At 37.2% G+C, this 13378-nt stretch overlaps 1 non-coding gene across 1 annotated transcript; it reads left to right on the forward strand.

Annotated features, from left to right (window-relative positions):
* Nucleotides 1–4605: 4605 nt before the first annotated feature.
* LOC121205314 (small nucleolar RNA R71) lies at nt 4606–4712 on the forward strand. Its single transcript, XR_005900398.1, has one exon. It is a non-coding gene; the product is annotated as a small nucleolar RNA R71 (small nucleolar RNA).
* Nucleotides 4713–13378: the final 8666 nt, after the last annotated feature.

A 13378-nucleotide genomic window follows, 5' to 3' on the forward strand; every position in this document is an offset into this window, starting at 1 on the left:
TGTCTTTTGGTAAATAAAAGAATAAAAAGAGAAAAGGAAAGCAAAATTTGTCCATCTTCTCCAAGTACTAACCGAAATTATCAAGGAGCCATAGCTGGGGTTTTGTTCATCTTTCAAGCTTGATTGTAAGTGCTCCCTAGCCCCGATTTTAATGTTCTTTACATTTTTGAAGTTGTCATCAACCGATCTAGCTATTTCTACCATTATTTTGAGCTAGGGTTCCTGTATGAAATTTGACCGATGCGTGACATGGTTGTATTTTTGATCACGTGATTTCATGATAGGTTTTAAATATTTATAATTAATCGTTCTTGAAACTAACTATTATCGAGATGTAGGCAAGTGTACCTATCGAACAGTAGTAAAGTTTTAACAAGACCGGATTGTCGAACCCAAATGAACTAAAAGTACTAGTAATGACTGTCTTTTTATTATCTAGCCTAGGAATAAAGAGGTTTTTTTTAACTAACTAATTATCTAAACTAAGAACTCATAGAGAACTCACAGAGAATAGAATTAGGGAATTGCTTTTGGGAAAATCAATTGAATTAAGACAATACCTAAGGAAAAATCCACCTAGACTGCACTTGTTATTCTGGCTCCGAATCGGACAATTTATTCATTTAATTTGTTCCGTAGAGATCCCTAAGTTATTTTATTATCCCTATTCAAGACTAATAACATCTAATCCCTAGATTGAATAATTGAGACCTTTCTCTAGTTAACATCCTAGGGTTACATTAACTCGATCTATGGATCCCCTTATTAGGTTTCACCCTAATCTGACAAAATCTTGTCACCCTATGTCTAGGCGTGCAAACAACTCCGCTTAATTATGACAAATGTACTTTTAGACAGGGTCTATTCGTCCTCTGAATAAGAGCTTATCTTGAATCAGTATCCTGGGATATCAAAACAAGAATTGAGAACACATAATTAAGAACAAGTCAAATATTTATCATACAATTCAGAAAATAATAACAAGATTCATCTTAGGTTTCATTCCCCTTATGTATTTAAGGGTTTTAGTTCATAACTAAATAAGAAAACATCTCAGAATAATAAAGAATATAAAACATAAAGAAAACCCAAAACTCCTGAAGGGGAAATTGAGGAGAGATCTTCAGTCTTGATGATGAATCCGGCTTCTGAGATGGATTAATCGGCTTCCTTAGAGTAATTCCTTACTTCTTATTCTTTGTGTCCTCTTTCTTCCTCCTCTGGGGTGTATTTATAGGCTTTAGGATGCATAAGAGCCTTCAAAAGTGGCCTTTTTCGAATTGGGCTCAACTTGGGCTCGGTAGGGACACGCCCATGTGACACGCCCATGTGCGATTATTTCAGGCCATGTTCGAGCCTGTTAGAATGGCACGGGTGTGTGTTCTACCCGTGTGAGTCGTGCTTCGATTCTGCCAAATTGACACGACCTTGTGGGCTGCCCGTGTGAGGAAGTCCAGGCCGTGTTGATTTCATACTTTGGCCCATTTTCTCTGTTTTTGGCCCGTTTCTTGTTCCTTTCGCTCTCCTATGCTCTCCTAAGTATAAAACATGAAATTAAATCATTAAGAGCATCAAATTCACCAATTCTAATGGGAAATCATCCATAAAATGTGTTTAACATGGGGTAAAAATATGTATAAATTACTGTTTATCAAATACCCCCACACTTAAGCATTTGCTTGTCCTCAAGCAAAATTCTCAACTCATAATCAAAATAAATTCTTCTCAATTTATAATTTCTATTGATAATATCTTAAAATAATGAGAATTCAACTAAAAGAACATAAAAGTTTCAAACATTCCAAGTTGAGTATTTTAATCATGCAAACATAGGTGTCTCCCCTCATCTAAGTAATTACCATTGATTCAAAATATCATAGAGTTTCACATTCTCACTACAGATTTACTCAAATCACTCGAGGTGTTTAAGGACAATAAATGAAGCACTCAATAGTCAATAATGAAAAGTCATTACCATAGGCTTGCATGAAAATCAAATCTCCACCACTATAAATTAAGATGAAACATCAATCAAAAGGTCTTTAGAAGGTTGTAACGAGGCTTTGTTAGGGGGTGTGGTCACAAGTTGAAAGAAAGGGTTAGAATCGAGATTGAATTGAAAAATTTCTCAACTAGAAAAAGGGTTAATCATCACTTGCGTACAGCAGGGCTTCTTCTCAGAATATGGAATTACTAAGGTGTATACGTTTTTTTTCAAGTGGCACGGCCAGTTCACACACCCGTGTGGATCGTGTCCAGCCCGTGTTTATCGAGAAGTGAGATATCGTCACACAGCCTTAGGGAATGCTTGTGTGTCTAGGCTGTGTGGCTATATGATCATGTTACACAACCGTGTGTTATGTAGTTGGCAGATTTGACCACGGCCAGGTTGCACACCCGTGGCCACTTATCTCATCCCGTATTGGAAAAGATAACTTTTACCCTGTTTTTACACGACCCTAAGCACGCTCATGTGCTTGGCCGTGTCTTTGTGGAAAAACTTGTATTCAAGATCTCTATTAGTAAGTTAGGTGTTAAATACTAAAATTTAAAGAAATTAATATTGTTAGTGCTCGGGTTGCCTCCGAGAAGCACTTATTTATAGTCTAAGCTCGACTTACCTCTCCATTGAATGGTCATGGTGGTTTGAGGAGTTTATACTCCTCATTCCTGCTATCAATCTCATCAAAATAAGGTTCTAAATGGGTGTTGTTTACCTTAAAAGTGCCAAACTTGGGGTGACTTACCTCAACTGTACCAAATGGAAAAATACTAAGTACCGTAAGAGGGATTTCTTCATCCGGTCTGGCAGTGACGATATAAGGATCTGTGGCATCTAAGAAGACTTTATCGCCAACCTGAAGTTGTTTTGGAAAGGTATCGAGCTTGTTTTGCTATAGTTTTGGTTTATCATGTGTTCTCGGTTTATGTGTTCGCCATTCATCTAGTTCCTCGATTTGTAGCCGTTGATCTTTATGAATAGGCCCTCTGCTACTGCTTGAGAATGACTCATGTGCTTCCTTCAGACTCATTTCCTGCAAAGTAGGTTGTACCATATTTTCAGTGTTAGTAGAATGGGTTAAACGATCACCTTCAATTTCCGATGTGTTGCCAGAGCTGCGAGCTTAAAGGGTGATTGTTTCGTCTCCCACACGGAGTGTGAGTTCACCTGTTCCAACATCAATGATCGTTTTAGTAGTTGCTAAAAAAGGCCTTCCTAGAATTAAAGGAGTGTTGCTATCCTCTTCTATGTCTAGAACAATGAAGTCCAAGAGAAATATAAACTATCGATTTTAACTAGCATATCTTTAATAATACCCCTAGGGAATCTTATAGTTTTATCTACTAATTGAATTCTCATCCTAGTCTATTTCGGTTTCCCGAGACCTAATTGCTTAAAGATTTTGTAGGGCATGATGTTAATACTAACCTTTAAATCAGCTAATGCATTATTAACATCTAAACTACCAATCAAGCAAGGAATTGTAAAACTCCCTGGATCTTTTAATTTGTTCGATAGCTTATTTTACAGAATAGTTGAGCATACTGCGTTTAGCTCCACATGCGATGCCTCGTCCAACTTCCGCTTATTTGCTAAAAGCTCTTTTAAAATTTTTATTGCGTTTGGCATTTGTGATAGAGCTTCAATAAACGGTAAGTTAATGTGTAATTTTTTAAGAGTTTAAGGAATTTACCAAATTGTTCATCTGAGTGGTCTTTCCTTGTCGCGTTGGGGTACGGCACACAAGGTTTATATTCAACATTCACAGATTTGTTTTTATTATGACCTACCTCACCTTGACCCTTGCTTACCACAGTTTCTTGCCTGGGTTCTGGTTCAGGCTCAACGACTCTTTCTTCATCTTGAATATTAATTGCGTGGAGCTGTTCCCTTGGGTTGGGTTCAGTATTACTTGGCAAGCTACCTTGTGGTCATTCAGAGATCAGTTTAGAAAGCTGGCCTATTTGAGTTTCGAGCCCTTGGATTGATGCTTGTTGATTTTTAAGTGCCGTTTCGATGTTCTGAAAACGGGTTTTTGATACCGAGATAAACCTTGTGAGCATCTCTTCAAGGTTTGGTTTCTTTTCCTGTTGATAGGGTGGCTGTTGGTAGCTCGGAGGTGGTCGCTAATTTCCTTGGCCTCCCTATGAGAAATTTGGGTGGTTCCTCCAACCTGCATTATAAGTGTTACTATATGGATTGTTTTGAGGTCGAGGATTATTACCCATGTAATTTAATTGCTCGTTATCCATGTTGTAGCCATAAGGTTGGTATTTCGAATCGTTTGTTCCACCTCCACTTGCTTCGCACTGCATTACTGGGTGAACCTGTGAAGAACTAAGAAAACCATCAATTTTCTTATTCAAGAGTTCTACCTGATTAGAGAGCATGGTTACTGAATCGATGTTATAAACACCAACTATTTTCGTTGGCTTTGTCCTCATGACTTGCCACTGATAGTTATTTAACGACATCCCCTCTATGAACTCATAAGCATCTTTAGGTGTTTTATTATTGATGGTTCCAACAGCAGCTGCGTCAACCATTTGCCGAGTTGAAGGATTCAGGCCATTATGGAATGTTTGAACCTAAAGCCAAAGCAGTAACCCAGGTGAAGGCACATTCTCAAAAGATCCTTGTATCTCTCCCATGTATCGTAGAGTGTTTCTAAATCCATCTGCACAAAAGAAGAGATATCATTACGTAATTTAGCCGTTTTAGCCGGCGAAAAATATTTTAGTAAAAAATTTTCGATCATTTTACCCAAGTAGTAATTGACCCTCGTGGTAACGAGTTCAACCACTGTTTAGCTTTGTTCCTCAATGAAAAAGGGAAAAACCGATGACGAATGGCATCGTCAGAAACGCCATTAATTTTAAATGTATCGCATAGTTCCAAAAAGTTTGCTAAGTGAGTGTTGGGATCTTCATCCTGCAAACTATCAAACTGAACAAACTGTTGTATCATTTGAATTGTGTTAGGTTTTAGTTCAAAAGTATTTGCAACTACAGTAGGTCTAACTATGCTTAATTCAGTTTCTGTTAAAGAAGGTTTAGTATAATCATACATAGCGCGTGGAGCAGGATTTTGATTAGACGCAATTGTAGGAGGTAGCTGATTGTCTTGGTTTTCAGCCATCTCTTCGGTTGGGGGTTGAGTATCGTCTTCTTGCTTGTTCTCTGTGTATCTTAGGCTTCTCCTTATTTCTCTTTGGTTTTTGCGAACTGTGTGATCGATTTCTTCATCAAAAAGTAGTGGTCCTGACGGGTTTCTTCTAGTCATAGACTATAAAAAACTTGTGTAACACCCCGAACCCGAAACTGACACCGGAGTCGAACACGAGGTGGTAACTGACTTTAACCCCTTATAAAATTTATTTTCCAGACACTGCCCAATCTGTGTACTAGTCGTTTTAAAAATTATATCTTGAGTTTTGTAACTCAAAAATCAGTTTCGTAATTTTTCCCAGAAACTAGACTCATGTGCCCCTCTATTTATTTTTTTCTAGAATTTTTGGTTGGGCCAATTAGTACAGTTTATTAGTCAAAGTCTCCCAAGTTGCAGGGGTCGACTACACTGACCTTTGCCCATTACGACTTGGATATCTCCCTGCACGGGGCTTCAATACTGATGCTGTTTGTTTCTATGAAAACTAGACTCAGAGAGGAATCTGTACATATATGGTACGACCCCTAATTATCTCTGGTTAATTTATAATGAATTTCCAAAGTCGGAGCAGGGAATCCAGAAACCGTTCTGGCCCTGTCCCACAAAAATCTGATTATCTCTTAATATACTGCCCATATGATCTTTTCGTTACTTCCTCATGAAAACAGACTCATCGAGCTTTGATTACATAATTTATTCATCAATTAATTCCACTCCTACTATTTTTAGTGATTTTTCAATCTCATGACACTGCTGCTGCCAGCATCTGTTACGAAAGTAACTAGGTCCATTTCATGCCTACCCTTGATCCAACTCAATCGAACATTCGTGCCATTTTCGCATGGCTTAAAGTTTACATGCCAAAGTTCAAACACAACATAATAGCTTATACATGCCAAAATGTTCTTCTAAGCCAACTAAGAAGAAAGTACCAAAACTTGCTATCCGGTGTGATGACTTCGATGACGGCCTGACCCCGCAAAAATAGATGAGTCCAAGCAACCTATAATGGGTGACAAGGAAACACCGAGTGAGTTTATAACTCAGTAAGTCATAAGCAATGCACTACCATTCATCAATAACATTATCACAAGAGGAAACAAAATGGAACGAGACAATTTACTCCATCCATACCGAACCATACCATAGTTCCTCCAACCTATCGATTCATTTTCATATCAATTCATGCATTCACATTCCATATACTCATCAATAGGACATTGAAGCATTTTCGTAAATCAATTTATTTTCGTTACAATCAAACGGCTAAACGGCCTTTCACCCATCCTACGATAAATTTTATGTACGTGACTTCAAGTATATTTGTCACATAGGTTCAAACTTACCGAGCTCAACACCAAGTATAAGCATAGCACCTATTAGCCACGTACTCAAGACACTTACCCGATCCGCTGTCCGCGATCGACTCAATAGTGTCGCACACATAGTGTCCATAATGATTCACGAATGTATATTGAGTTCGCACACTCAGTGCTATATGATCAACTCGCACACTTAGTGCTACGTAATCAAATCGCACACTTAGTGCTACATAGTCAAACTCGCACACTTAGTGCCGCATGGTCAATTCGCACACTTAGTGCATCATATTCATTTCGCACACTTAGTGCAACATAGTCAAATCGCACACTTAGTGCTGTACAATTTAATCCCGCGCACTTAGCGCCAATCTCATGGTCATAAATGGTTATACCCACACGTTTAGTGCCGAGATCAACAACTCAGTACATCTTACCTCTTTTCTTCTCATTCAACAATTTCATCATCACATATGTACATGCATATATATATATGTATATTTATTCATTCCATTCAGCATCAATACATAAACATTATGACCATTTGAAATAATACCAACTACATGCTTAATGACTTACCTTGTGTTGGGTAAGACGGTTCCAACTCGGCTACTCAGTGATCTTTTCTTTGCCTTTGCTTGATTCTCCTCCTTTAGCTTCTTGAGCTAAATCGATAAATTAACTAGTTTAACCATCTTGCTAAACATTCATACTTCAATTACACATGCATGTGTATGTTTGTATATTCGGCAATGACAATGGTAATTTAGCAAACCTTAATTTAACTTATAATTGTTCATAACACATTTAAAGCATCCACTCCATTCCATCATTTTAAAGCACATGCATTACTCAATATTATCCAAATTCACATTCGGCATTTTCACAAACACACATCCCGATTTCATTCACTCATCTCTAATGTTAATTAAGAAATGCCGAATGTCACCAACTAAATGGCATACACACACACCCACATGCATAAAAGTCATCCACACCTCCTATAGCTCATTCGGCCTTCACCTTTGCTAGTTTTCCCCATTTTTTGTCGGTTATATATACATAGTCCTAAGGTAATATCACGAATGGGCTTACATATATATGTATATATATATATATAGCCGAATATGCAAAGCTTAAACTCAACATCACATAAGCTCCTAAGTGATGGCCGAATATGTATATCTATATATATTCATCAACTATACTATTACCTTTAATTTATCTAATCACACAATTTCATCTCATGAACACTTGACCCATTTCTCACAAAAATGAAACAACAACTAAAATGAACATCCCATTTTTACCCCATATCGCCGATTACTTCATTAGTTACCAAGCTAACAATTCAACAATTTCAACCTCATTACAACCTCTACCTATCCAATATAACATGAACACAATCCTCCACCCCTAAATTAGATTCGGCAATCACTTAACCCATTTTAACCTCAACCTTCAAGTTAAAAGCAATTAACCACTCACCATATCCTACATTACCATCCATTTTAATGACATTACACATCTACTAAGAGTTTCAAGCTTCTTGGCCGAATTTCAACCTCAAAATCCTAAGTCTAATCTATAGGATGAGTAGAATTTAAACTAACCATCTCAAACATGCATAGATTTTCAAGAATCATTCAATACATACCTCATTCTAGCCATCTTCCAAGCCAAAATCCAATAACCAAATCTCCCTTCCTTCTCCTCACTCACGGCAATAGCCAAAGAAAAAAAAAGATGAACACTCCCTCTTGCCTCCTTATTTTATTCATCTCTTCCTTTTTAATTCCTTTCTTTAATTTATTTTAATTTACTTACCAATATTAAATAATAAACAACATAAACTTGGAGGAATGGAGTCATGCTTGGCCGGCCACTTATCAAGAATTGGGCACTTTGACATGCAAGTCCCCTTTTTCTTCCACATGCACTAATAGGTCCTCATACATTGACCTATCACATTTTAAAATTTTCTCATATAAGTCCTATTGACTAAATTCACATGCAATCGACTAAATCGAAGCTTGAAATTTTCACACATTCATGATTACATATTCTAGACAATAAACATCACATTCAAACCTTTTGGTGACTCGGTTTAGCGGTCCCGAAACCACTTCCCGACTAGGGTCAATTTTGGGCTGTCACAACTTGCCAGAAGAAAGAAAAATAAAATTAGTAAATTAGAATAAAATTAAAAATAAAATTAGACTGCAGAAAAATAAATGGCTAAAGTAATAAAAGTTGAGTGTTCCTAATATTTTAGTTCCCTTGCAACGGCGCCAAAAACTTGATCGCGTGATTTCATGATAGGTTTTAAATATTTATAATTAATCGTTCTTGAAACTAACTATTATCGCGATGTAGGCAAGTGTACCTATTGAACTGTAGTAAATATTTAGCAAGACCAGATTGTCGAACCCAAAGGAACTAAAAGTACTAGTAATGACTGTCTTTTTATTAACTAGCCTAGGAATAAAGATGTTTTGTTTTAACTAACTAATTATCTAAACTAAGAACTCACAGAGAATAGAATTGTAGAATTGTTTTTGGGAAAATCGATTGAATTAAGACAATACCTAAGGAAAAATCCACCTAGACCGCACTTGTTATTCTGGCTCCGAATCGGATGATTTATTCATTTAACTTGTTTCGTAGAGATCCCTAAGTTATGTTATTATCCCTATTCAAGACTAATAACGTCTAATCCCTAGATTGAATAATTGAGACCTTTTTCTAATTAACACCCTAGGGTTGCATTAACTCGATCTATGGATCCCCTTATTAGGTTTCACCCTAATCCGGTAAAATCTTGTCACCCTATGTCTAGGCGCGCAAACAACTCCGCTTAATTATGACAAATGTACTCTTAGACAGGGTCTATTCGTCCTCTGAATAAGAGCTTATCTTGAATCAGTATCCTGGGATATCAAAACAAGAATTAAGAACACATAATTAAGAACAAGTCGAATATTTATCATACAATTCAGAAAATAATAACAAGATTCGTCTTAGGTTTCATTCCCTTTATGTATTTAAGGGTTTTAGTTCACAACTAAATAAGAAAACATCTCAGAATAATAAAGAATACAAAACATAAAGAAAACCCAAAACTCTTGAAGGGGAAATTGAGGAGAGATCTTCAGCCTTGATGATGAATCCAGCTTCTGGGATGGATCAATTGGCTTTCTTAGAGTAATTCCTTACTCCCTATTCTATGTGTCATCTTTCTTCCTTCTCTAGGGTGTATTTATAGGCTTTAGGATGCCTAAGAGCCTTCAAAAGTGGCCTTTTCTGAATTGGACTCAACTTGGGCTCGGCAGGGACACACCCGTGTGACACGCCTGTGTGTGATTATTTCAGGCTGTGTTTGAGCCTGTTAGAATGGCACGGGTGTGTGTTCTACCGGTGTGAGTTGTGCTTCGATTCTGCCAAATTGACACGACCTTGTGGGCTACCCGTGTGAGGAAGTCCAGGCCGTGTTGAATTCGTTCTTTGGCCCATTTTCTCCATTTTTGGCCCATTTCTCGTTCCTTTTTGCTCTCCTATGCTCTCCTAGGTATAAAACATGAAATTAAAGCTTTAGGAGCATCAAATTCACCAATTCTAATGGGAAATCATCCATAAAATGTGTTTAACATGGGGTAAAAATATGTATAAATTACAGTTTATCAATTTTTATGTTTAATAGAGAATATAAATGTTTGATGTGTGATAAACATCATTTGCTAAGTAATTTTTAGTGAAAACACCTAAAAGGACTTGTTTGTAAAAGGTGTAAAAATGAGTAGTAGAATGTGAAATATTGGAAAATATGGGATGATATGAGATGGAATATGAATTGGCTAGGCTTGGATAACCAAGAAATTGTATGCATTTCATTTTACGAGCCTAAGGAATAAAGTGTAAATAAGTGAAAAGTTAGGGGTAAAAAGGTAATTTTACCTAAGTATATGTTATGGGTCAAATAAATAATGTGCGTATTGAACAAGTTGAATTTGGCATTATAGATCAAGAAAAACGTGATTCGAGTTTTTATCGAGGGAAAAACAAAGTTTACGAGGACTAGGCTCGTTTCTATCATTTTGTACCGAGGTAAGTTCATTTGCAAATAATGCAACATGTACCATACTTTAAAATGTTTTAATATTGTATGTATAGTAAGTACATACATAATTAATGTGATGTAGTATCATGTGTTTATCGCCTAAATTTTATCATGAATTATGCTTTGATTATTCCATAAATATGTGATTGGTGCTATGAGTATTGAAATTGACATTATGAGCAAGTTCGACAGAAATGTGTTATCGAAGAATCCCATTTGAATCCTTAGGAATAGTTTAGGATACAAGTGATATGTCACTAGGAATTATGTAATCTGAACTCATTGAGTTGTGGTCTGAGTTCATAATACATGTGACATCTGAACTTATTGAGATGTGTTTGAGTTCATGATATATGTGACATCCAAACTCATTGAGTTGAGGTCTGGGTTCATGATATATATGACACATGTTTTGGTGTCTGGGTACTAGTCTCGTACATTCTATTGACGGCGAGGTAGTCTGACATGTGTTGCGGGTACCTGACGGCCTGTGTGAGCAGTCTTGTGAGTAGCTCGTAAGCGAGCAACATGTGATCTGACATATAAAGTAGCATTGGCTAGATATAAGGCACTTAGGTGCAAGCTTTCGATGTATCCGATAATATTTTGAGTGTTCAACGGGTAATTCAAAAGAAGTACAATGAGTAATCTTGATGATTACATCAAGACAAGAAAGTAAGTTATTATGTGCAAGTGGGAAAAGGAATGTACATCGAACTCATGTGAATGACATGAAATACAATGAGCTCGTGTTAAAAACATGTGTATATGTATATAAGAAGAATAAGTTTATGAGATTTGATGAAAAGCAAGATCATGTTCATAATGTTATATGCATGATTACTACTTGTTTAAGTTACATTTTATTTCATGTGAACTTACTAAGCTTTATGCTTACCCCCTTTCCTTTCCCTCTCTTCTAGTTCCGCTAAGCTAGCTCAGGAATTGAAGGATGCCAGAGACACGATCACACTATCAATTGAACATTGGGTATAGTTAGTCTCATTATTTTGGATATGGTATGTATAGGGACTTGGTCTTTTTGTTATGTGTCATATTGATTAGCCAAATGTGTTGGCTCATGATGTTATTATGATTATTTTGTATATGGCCATGAAAGGTGGCTCATATTTATTAATTGTGTTGTAACCCTAATTATTGATGCATGCATGCAAATATGCTTATGCTTTATTGTGGTTATAGTTGCTTATGGTTAATGACAGTGATGAATGCCATGTATGTTGATGTATGGGAAGTGATAAATGTATACGTGATACAAATGGTACAATTGTATAACTTGAAAATAGATTAGCAAAGATGATAGAAAAATATGAAATTGGTGTGAAATGCCACATGAAAGCATGATAGTTTGAATAGGTGATATTGACATTTCTAAGTCATAATTTAACCTCGAATGTGAATGCTTGAGTGATAAAATGTGCCATACTGCATGCTATGGAATGGAATAGAGTATGTGAGTGTTTAAGGGTGGCAAAGGGCTTGGAAAATAGCCTAAAAATTGTCCACATGGTTAGACACATGGGCATGTGTCTAGGCCTTGTGTGACACAATGTCTACCCCCATGGGCATGTGATCCAACCGTGTGTCCCTTGCACCCTAATTATGCAAGATAGAATGCCTAGTAGTAAACACATGGGCAAAGGCATGGCCATGTGTCTCAGCCGTGTGAAGGACATGGTCTTAGGACATGGGCGTGTGCCCAGGTCGTGTGAAGTCTGCACTTAATTTTTGGAATTTAATTTGCCACACGACCTAAGAACATGAGCATGTGACTTGGTTGTGTGACCATATTTTGTTGATGACATCATAGTCAGAGAGTTACATGAGTTGAGGACATGGGCGTGTCCCGAGCCACACGGGCATGTGTGACTACACGGCCTACCTACATGGGCGTGTGACTCTCCAAAATAAGAATATTTCCTAAGTGTTGAAAAGGTTCTGAAAGTTCTCGGTTTAGTCTCGAACCATCTTTAATGTATGTTTTGGGCCTCGTAGGCCAATATAAGGGACAATTTGCATATGTTTGAATGAAATCGATTTGAACAAAAATTTTATGGCTCGATTTTGTATGTGCGCTTGTGTTAAAGTTTGGTAACGCCTCGAACCCTGTCCCAGCTTAGAATACGGGTAATGGGTGTTACATTTAGTGGTATCAGAGCTATGATTTAGTCGGTTCTCGGGCTAACGTAACATGTGTACGAGTCTAGCTATACATGTCATACATATATTATGATAGTGTGACGGCTCCTAACAATTTAAAAATGTGTTTTCATATAGTCAATGGATTCCAATAGAGCAGTAGAGGATGATGTTGGAAGTAACGTGTCTGCTCCCACTGAAGGAGCAGTGCCGTCTGATAGTAGACCCACGACTGTTAGTAGAGGAGAAAAAGGCAGAGAAGCCGTTCTCCACATGATGGATTCCTGGCATACGGAGTTCGTTCAAATGAACCCTAATGTACAACCTACTCCACCCCCTCCAAATCCCTAACTTGTACCTTAAGTGCCTCAAGGTATAGATTTTATGAGGTTTCATAGAACCCTAGTTAATAGAATTCAAAAGTAAGGAGCTGAGGAATTTAGGGTCAATGTCGATGATGATCTTGAAAGGGCAAAAGTTTGGCTCGAGTACTCCATTCGAGTATTCGATGAGCTATCTTGCACACTTGATGAATGCTTGAAGTATGCCATTTCATAGTTGAGAGATATGGCATACCATTGGTGGAAGATACTAGTTTCGATGGTATCGAAA

This window comes from Gossypium hirsutum, chromosome A08 (assembly GCF_007990345.1).
Source record: "Gossypium hirsutum isolate 1008001.06 chromosome A08, Gossypium_hirsutum_v2.1, whole genome shotgun sequence".
Classification (NCBI taxonomy): domain Eukaryota; kingdom Viridiplantae; phylum Streptophyta; class Magnoliopsida; order Malvales; family Malvaceae; genus Gossypium; species Gossypium hirsutum.